Source organism: Equus asinus, chromosome 2 (assembly GCF_041296235.1).
Source record: "Equus asinus isolate D_3611 breed Donkey chromosome 2, EquAss-T2T_v2, whole genome shotgun sequence".
NCBI lineage: Eukaryota > Metazoa > Chordata > Mammalia > Perissodactyla > Equidae > Equus > Equus asinus.
Window position 1 is genome coordinate 84,244,225 of NC_091791.1, and position 9,955 is coordinate 84,254,179.

Consider the following 9,955-nt stretch of genomic DNA (forward strand, 5'->3'; position numbering starts at 1 on the left):
TTTTTCGTGACAGATAATCCCACGTTTGTCTTTACTGGTTACTCAAATGGGAGAAGACCGCCGGTCCCCTGGGAACCCACAGGTTTGGGTTTAGGAGGCATTGGCAACGACTGGGTGCTAGTCTCTGGCCTCACGTACTCCCAGGAAAGGCGAATAGAGCAAGAGAGTCCACCCGGTGTTTACCTGGCGCTCCGCACAGGACGAATTGTGTACATAAACCTTCTGGAAAGCGGGGCCTCCACCTTCCTCCATTTGCTCTGTGTAGCGAAGAATAGCCTTCCAACAGAGCTAGAGAGTGAAACTTTAATGTTTGGGACAGGGGCCATTTCCGGTCTAAGGATAGGGAGGAACTTGAAATTTACTTGTGTGAACATGCTTTCTTCTCTGTAATTTTTTTCATTAATTTTTAAAAAATCTTTGAGGGTTTACTGGGGAGGAGGGCTGTGGAAGGGAATAACGTAATTAGTCCTCCTGGGCTGGACTGCCGCTGTGAGATGGCGCCAGCCTTCCCTTCCTCTGCAGCTGAAAGGGTGGCGGTGCCCAGCCCAGGCACAGGGGCTTTTACCTTCTCCACCGCATTCTCCCTGCATCCCACCACGATCGTGACAGGCCACGGTCAGCCAGAGACGTGTGATCTCCTCTCTCTATTGATGGAGACGAGGGGAAAGCTCTCCAGGTGGGAATACATCTAATTTCACTAACAGTTATTGAGGACCTATTCTGTGTAAGACACTCTGTGAAGGAAGGGGGATTACAAAACCCTTGCTCTAGAGAATGACAAGAGAGAATAAAGTAGGTTCCACACCAGAAGAATAAACCAAGTCCTGGGCTCATTATGCCTGGGGTGGCTAGGGAATGCTTCGTGTGTGTCATTTGAGCGGAGTATGACTAGGATTAATAGAAAAAAGGAAGAAGGAGATTCCAGACAGTGTGAGCAAAAGCATGAGAGTACCAATAAATGGTGGGCACAGGGACTTGGTAGAGACTAAGGGGTTCCTGTGGCAGGAGATGAGGCAAGAAAGATAGAAGAGAGCCCAGTTATAAAAGTTCTGAAGAAATAGGAGTATCCTGTAGGACGCCAGAGTTTCTTGAAGTGTGAAGTCTTTTACCATCAGGAATGGAGAGGCTATTTTGGTTTTAGGAAAATAGGACGTATAATCACATTGAATCACATAATGAGAAATGCATTGCCCTTCCAGTTTTCCTTCAGTCTTTCAATTATATCCTTTATTGCCTGTGTGACCTTGAGCAAGTTGCTTTACTTCTCTGAGGCTCAGTTTCCTCATCTGTAAAATGGGAATAATGTGACATAGTGTCTACCTCATAGGGTGTTGGGAAGACTAATTGAGTTAAGAGATGTAAAGGCTTGGGAAGGTGTTTAGCACATAGTCAGGTCTCAAATATTAGCTCTTATTATTAATATCTCTTTTCAATAAAGAGAGCAAGCAGGGCTCTGGTCAGTCCCTTTGGTAAAAATAGTTTCTAATTGTTTTGTTTTTCTAGTATTTATATTTATGGTTGCTTTCTATTTATGACAAGCGATATGGGTTTTCCATTTGTAACGATGAAAATAAGATTCTTATGCAAATAAATGGAGTAAAAATGAATCAACTTAAAAGAAAACCTAATTGAAATAGTACAGTTGGCACAAGGAGAAGGCAAAAATCGCGAAGGCTGTATGGGAATGAGTGAAGTTTGGAAAACGTGGCTGGGGTGACGGGGGCCCCATGAGATTTTAAAACAGGGTGGTGATGTGATTCCATTTAAACTGCATAAAGGTGACATTAGCAAACATAGAAACAGCCCATTTGACAAGAGCAAGGCAAGAAACAGGAAAACCAGGCAAGAGACCACTGTTACAATAAAGGAGAATTTAGGAGGGCTGGACTCTGGTACTGGCATCGGGAAATAAAGAGACAGTATGTACAGGAGAATCAAAAGGACTTAGTCACCAATTACAGGCCCACAGCCCCTTATCCAAACTCAGGGGTCCAGATAAGTTCCAGAATCTGGAATTTGGGGGATTTTAGTAATGTAGTGCATACATGAATATTAACTCTACTAATTGGGATGGGACAGCACCCCATAATCAAACACGTTAATATTTCTGTCCCCAAATATATAAATAGTCACACCAAGTGGGACAAATAAAGACCACAAACAGCCTTGTGTCATTTCAAGTTAAATTTTGTTGCCAAATGAGTTTTCACACCAGTTTACAGAGTCAGTTTTGGTTTTCAGAGCTTTTTGGACTTTAGAATTATGGATAAGGGTTTGTGGGAAGTGTTCAAGATAACTTCACAGGTTTCTAGCTTAAGCAACTAGGTGGATGGTAATGATGTTAAATGACCTAGGAAATAGTTTCAAGGAGAAGGTTAGTTTTTGGCATGTTGAGTTTAGGATGATTGGGGGCAACTAGTTATAGAGTTAGAATGTCAGAGAATCAGGACCTCAGAAGGGAGAACAGGAATGGAGGGAATTGAATTTTGCAAGTAATTCTCTAAGCCGATGTCATGCATTGAAGAGGATGTCTGGGCCGCGTGGAGAGCAGGGAAACCCAGTGTGTGCCTTTGAGTTACAAGGCACGTCTGCAGCTGTGTGACAGTTCCATTCACCCAGGCAAATTCTTCATGCCCTTCAGGGACTCTCTGCTGCCTGCCAAGACCCAGCCTTTAAGTTCCAGAGGGATGAGTCTGCCGAGCCTTCTAACAGGGCTAAACCTGAGCTCTTGCTTGAGTCTCACACCCAGTACTAAGAGGAGTACCAAGTGGCTGTAACTCTCCATCCCATGATTCAGAGACTTCTCCTGTAGACCTCTTTGAAATTTGAGCAGTGTGATCTCCTGGGACCTTTTCCCCAGTTAGGACCTCTGAGCAGAAAACCGTCCTGGCAGGGAGTCTGTCTGGGCTTGCTCATCCTAAAATTTATCGTTTGTTACATTTGTGTCTTTTTTTTAATGCCCAAATCTTACAGTTGGAGAAGTAGCATAGATGCATGCACTACTCAGAGGTGTGTACTGTATCCACACCCACTCTGTCTAGTCCAGCATATGCCACCAGGAAGAGAGTAACATGAGAAGAACAGAGGGCTAAGACAGAACTTTGGTGACAAGTATATTTAAATAGAATTTGATAAAATAAGCACCAAGGGAAAAAATGAAAAAGGATCAGACAGAGAGGATTACAGGTTAGTGTTACAGAAAACAAAAGGAATGGCCATATGGAATTGCTCTCTTAAAAAAAAAGTTGTATTCATCAATGTTGGTTCTGGAAGGAGAAGTGGTGAGCAGGTCCCAAGAGATCCCCGAGACCATTTCAGGGGGTCCACAAGGTCAAAACTATTTTCAGAATTATACTAAAATGTTATTTGCTTTTTTCGCTGTGTTGACATTTGCACTGATGGTGCAAAAGCGATGGCTAGTAGAGCAAATCAAAGCAGTGGCACCAAATTGTACAAGCGTTTGTATTCTTCAATGTCAAACACTTGCAGTAAAAGAAAAAAATGTCAGATTCTCTTTGAAATGTCCTTGACAAAGCAGTAAAAATTATTAATTTTATTAAATCTTGAATGTTGAGTATAGGTCTTTTATATTCTATGTGACAACATGGGAAATCCATATAAAACAATTCTGCTGCATACCCAAGTATGATGGCTGTTTTAAGAAAAAGCACCTGGGTGATTCTTTGAGCTATATCCTAGTCACCTTTTTTTCATGGGACACCCTTTTTACTTGAAAGAATGACTAATAGACAAATCATAATTATTCAGACTTGGATATTTGGAAGACATATTCTTGAAAATGAGTGAAGTGAGACTATTATTTCATGGAAAACAACAAATAGTATTTGTCACCAATGAGAAATTTGAGCTTCTGGGGCCGGCTCCGTGGCTGAGTGGTTAAGTTCGCGTGCTCTGCTGCGGCGGCCGAGGGTTCGGATCCTGGGCGCGGACATGGGACCGCTCGTCAGGCCACGTTGAGGCGGCGTCCCACATCCCACAACTAGAAGGACCTGCAACTAAGATATACAACTATGTACAGGGGGCGTTTGGGGAGATAAAGCAGAAAAAAAAAAAACAAAGGTTGGCAATAGTTGTTAGCCCAGTTGCCAATCTTAAAAAAAAAAAAGAGAGAAAGAAATAAATTTGAGCTTCCAAGCAAAAATCGGGATTTTGGAAAACTCATAGCTGCTTTCATGAGGTCAACAACTTCCCTAACACTTAAAGACTTTTCTGATAGGATTGGAAGTGATATTAACAAATGTGATTTCTTGACATTGTATACCAAAATAAGCTGACGTTTGGAAGATCTATGTACCTTAGTGAACCAACATTTTCCAATTTTGTGATATCGCAAAATTATGAATGGATAAAAGACCATTAAAAGTGGATTATGAAAAGTTCATTGATAATGGTTTCAGATTCTACTTTACAACTAGTCTTTAAAAGACCACCCCTTGTCAAGTCTTGGAATTGTATCAAAGAATATCCATGATTACTTGAAAAGACTACTAAAAATATTTCTGCCTTAGAAAAGGTTAGTGGTGAGCTCAACATCACCAATCATCAGGGAAATGCAAATCAAAACCACAATGAGATATCACCTCACACTTGTTAGAATGACTGTTATCAAAAAGACAAGAAATAATAAATGTTGGCATGGATGTGGAGAAAAGGGAACCCTCGTGCACAGTTGGTGGGAATGTAATTTGGTATAACCACTATGGAAAGCAGTATGAAGCTTCCTCGAAAAAGTAAAAATTGAACTACTGTATGATCCAGCAATTTCACTTCTGGGTATTTATCCAAAGAAAACAAAGACACCAACTCAAAAAGATATATGCACCCCATGTTCGTTGCAGCATTATTTACAATAGCCAAGATATGGAAACAACCTAAGTGTCCACTGATGGATGAATGGATGAAGAAATTGTGGTATATATATAATGGAATATTATTGAGTCATAAAAAAGAAGGAAATCCTGCCATTTGTGACAACATGAATGGACCTTGAGGGCATTATGCTAAGTGAAGTAAGTCAGACAGAGAAAGACAAAACCGTATGATTTCCCTTATATATGGAATCTGAAAAAAACCCAAGGAAACAAAGAACAGATTGGTGGTTGCCAGAGGTAGGGGGTGAGGAGTGGGTGAAATGGGTGAAGGGGGTCAAAAGGTACAAACTTGCAGTTATAAAATAATTAAGGCCTGGGCATGTAATGCACAGCATGGTGACTATACTTAATAATACTGTATGGCCTATATTTGAAAGCTGCTAAGAGAATAAATCTTAAAAATTCTCACCACAGGAAAAAAACTTTTGTAACTATGTATGGTGATGGATATTACCTAGACGTATTGTGGTGATCATTTTGTATAATACACAAATAAAAAATCATTATATTCTACACCTGAAACTAATATAATGTTGTATTGTCAATCATACCTCAATTAAAAAAATAGTGAGAGAGCGATGTCAGAATAAAATTCTAAGGCTGGAGTTGTAAACTCTACTGCCTACAAGGATGAGGCAGGACATATAAGTGATTGAGTCAGATTAGATTCAGTGAATTGGAGAGCACACACACACTATAAAACAAGATAACTACAGCCAATTTTGCCTTACGGGAATAAGAACATAGTTAAAAGGACATATCACCAGATCTTAAGTATTTTCAAGAAAATCCAGAAACCCAAACTTCTGTCCTAATTCTCCCAACTCTTAAATTTCAGCAACAAAATCAATTTTATTAAATGTTACTGAGGAAAACACAATTTGTCTGTTAGCTGGACTGGTTGGTAAGTGACCAGTTCATCACCTCTGGAAAAGAAATAAAATAAGACCCAAGAATGGTACACCCCACAAGTCTAATCTTGGAGAGGCGGTACACTGATAGCTTGCCGTGTGAAAGAACTCATGAACTAGCGGTGCCTATGGACCCTTCTTGAAAATTCTACCTGATGGTAGACAGTGGGCAAGAAATGAACTAGAGAAACTGTGATAAGACTGGTAGTGAGCACTGAACCAATTAAATATAGAGCTAAAACTAAATGACGATAGGAATTATACTTGTCAAGTAACATAATGCAAATAATAGGAATCTTGACAAAGTAAGAGCAATCTATATAAAATTAACAAGTGGAGGAAAGGAAGGTGAGAACAAGTATAAGTGTACTAAAATTATAATGTATAATTTTAGAAAGATACCCCAACATCCTAAGGTTTTCAATCATTTTTCTTAACCTTTGAGTGAGTGTTTGGGAATTAAAATACCTTTCATTAAAGAACCTGTCATGAGCTGAATTATGTTCTCCCCTCACCCCAAAAAATTCATAGGGTGAAGACCTAACCCCTCGTACCTCATGAAAAAAAAACAAAGAAAGATTAGTGGTGTCCAGGAGTTAGGGGGGTTGAAGAGAGTGATCGGAAGGTGGCTAAGGTTATAAAAGGGTAGTGCGAGAGATCCATGTGATGGAACTGTTCTGTATCTTGACTGGGGTGCTGGGCACACAACTGTGCACATGTGATAAAATTGCACAGAACTACATGCGCACACACACACACACACAAATGAATGCAGATAAAACTGGTGAAACGTAAATAAATTTCCAGATTTAATCAATGTTGAGTTTCTGGTTGTCATATTGTACTTATAGTTATCAAGATGCTACCATTGGGAAAAATTGGGTAAGGGCTATATGGGATCTCTCTGTGTTATTTCTTACAACTGCATATAATTCTACAAATCTCTCCAAATAAAAACTAAAAAAAAGCAAACGTGCCTTTTCCAACCACTTATTTGTACGAGGCCAGAACTTTTCCATATATTTCCACCAACACAATATTTTGCAACACGTTGAATGCAGAAGCATATAAGAGAATGCAGCTATCTTCTATTTAGCCAGACAGAGAAGAGATCTACAAAAATATGAAACAATGCCAGCCAACTTATCTAGATGTCTTGGTTTTGGAAAAAATAATAAAAAATATTTTTCATAAAAATGTGTTAAATATTATCATGTAATATATTTATTATTATCTCGCTTTTTTTTTTTTGAGGAAGATTAGCCCTGAGCTAACTGCTTCCAATCCTCCTCTTTTTGCTGAGGAAGGCTGGCCCTGAGCTAACATCCATGCCCACCTTCCTCTATTTTATACGTGGGACGCCAAGTGGTGCCATGTCCGCACCCGGCGAACCCCGGGCCTCAGAAGCGGAACGTGCACACTTAAGCACTGCGCCACCAGGCTGGCCCCCTATTATTGTTATTTTAAAATAAAGCTATAAATATGTATTTTACAACTTCCTCAGTTTTAATTTCTAATACAGGGATCATTGGTAGTTAGAAAGCACATACACAAAAATACTTTGAGGTCTTCAATAATTTTTAAGCATGCAAAGGGGTCCTGAGGTTAAAGGAAAAGTTTAGGGGTCCGGCCAGTGGCGCAGCGGTTAAGTATGCACCTTCTGCTTCTGGGCCAGGGTTCGCCGGTTAGGATCCTGGGTGTGGACATGGCACCACTTGGCGAGCCATGCTGTGGCAGGCGTTCCACGTATAAAGTAGAGGAAGATGGGCATGGATGTTAGCTCAGGGCCAGTCTTCCTCAGCGAAAAGAGGAGGATTGGCAGCAGTTAGCTCAGGGCTAATCTTCCTCAAAAGAAAAAAAAAATTAAAAAAAAATTTAGAGTTGTCCTAGGTAAAAGGGAGATTACAAAAAGAAAAACCAGCTCTGCTGATAAGGCTTTTATTCAAATAGAGGCATAAGACCCTTTGTTCAACACCTTGTAACACCACAGGCCAGTACAGACAAAGCTGGGACATTTAAACAAGGTATCAGTAAGTCAACGAGTCTACAAAATGGAATCAGACCTTCACATGAAGCTGGAAAATCTAGCTTTCTCTCATGGACTTCCACTCCGACCTGAGGATGGTGTGCTGAGAACCATGCTGACTCTCCCACCTGCTTTGACTTCCTGTTTCCTGTCTGAAGGAACTTCAGTAGCTAATAGCAAAAAAGATCGTTCTTTTTGTGGGGGGTCTAATCTACCCACTGGGGTAGCCATGACCCCAGAGAAGAAGAAGAGTATAAAGTTGCCATTGGAATTAGCAATGAGAAGATCTCTGACGTTTAAAAATTCAGCTTCAGTATTGCAGAGGGGGATGTAGTTTACAGTGAAAAAAATCAGGGTTGAGGAAGTGGAGATGGTGAAAATTAATCTAGAGCTTTCCTTGACACGAAGGACCTTACAGAGGCAAGACTAACAAACATGAGGAAACTGTAAGAGAAAGGCATAGGAGAGCAGCTGAAAGATAGTGGGATCAGTGAGAAAAAGGTTGTATGTAAGGTGACCAGCTGTCCCAGGTTCTCGGACACAGGCCGTTCTGTACTGAAATCCCAGGATGGCTGGTCGCCCTCAGTCAGAGGTAGTTTAACAGGTAAGAGGGAACTAGAGCGGGGACTTTCAGGGCTGGTAGGGGTAGAGAAGTGGATGGTAAGGACTGGACCATGAGAGGATGAAGAAGAAAACATAAAGAAGAAAAAACGATTATGTTGTTCACAGGCCGTTGAGATTACTCAGCTCCAGGAAAGGGTATTTTCTTGGGAAGAGCTGAGAAAGGAAGCCGCATTAGAAAGAACTTAAAAAATGCGCTGAGGTGTCTGGACATCAGGAGAGATGAGAAACCCCGGAAAGGTGACAAGGAAGAGTGAGGAAAAATGTGCCCTCACGAAGTGTGTGGAGTCTTTTAAAAAATGGAAAAATCTTTGGGATAAAAAAAAGTTTCCCAGAATTTTTAGTTATTTTTCTCAGACCCTCATACTTCTAGATGTAAAACACAGAATATTAGGAAGATTAATAGTTCAATGTAATTGCTCAAACTTTTTAAGATGAAAAGCATTTTGATATCCTGGGACTTTGGAAATGCCAGCTGTCTTTACTTATCTTGGGTTACACTGGGGAGATGTTTGTGTGTATGATGTTTTATGGATGTGGTATAATTTGGTCTAACCTATCATCAACTGCTGAGCAGTGAAAGGGACTATGACACGGTATGCAAGACTTTGCAGACAGTCCTGGGTTCCAATCCTGACTTTGCCTTTGACTTGCTTCACAACACTGAATCTTTGTTCTTCCATTGTCTCCTCTGCAAAATGGTAGAACAATAGTATCTGCCCCTTGTGTGTGGTTTTGAAGATTCATTGAGTTAGTATATTAAAGCATAGTACTTAATTAGTGCTTAATAAATGTTAACTTTTAAGATTTTTAATTTAGTTACTGTTCATGCAGTACCCATTAGAATAGAAAATTCAACAGAAAGTCTATTTGTCCTCTTTTTTTATTTGTTTCCATGTGGTGCCTTTTCTTTGTCAAAAATCAATTTCATCTGCCAATGAAATTAAAAATTTTTCACAGGGTGGTTAGAATTAAAAGTGGGAATGGTAATTTCCAAGCCTCTTTGGCATATCACATCCCAAAACATAATGCTTTTTGAGGAAACCAAATTGTACATATATGTGACTAATTATAACTTTTATCCTGTTGTCACCAGCATTCTTGTTATTTATTCATCATGGAACATGCTATAATAAAACCAAATAATAATTGAGATAGTTTGGAATAGAAATAGAACAGAATATACAAAAAGCATAGGTTCATCATTCAACATCTATTTTTTTTTTTTTTTTTTTTTTTGAGTGTCAGGCAGTAATCTAGGTACTTGGGGTATAAAAGTGAATGAAACAAGGAAAGTTCTCTATCGTCATGGAGCTTATATTTCAGCAGCAGTATATGGGAAATAAACAAGTAAATCATGTAGTATATTAGAATTTGATAACTCCTGTATAAAAATGAAAAGAAGAGCAAGAAAAGATAGATCAGGAATGGGGTAAACAGGAGCATGTTGTGGTAATGAGTGGAGGGGGCAGGGTTGCCTTGTTGAGAAGGTGGGCTGTGAGCAG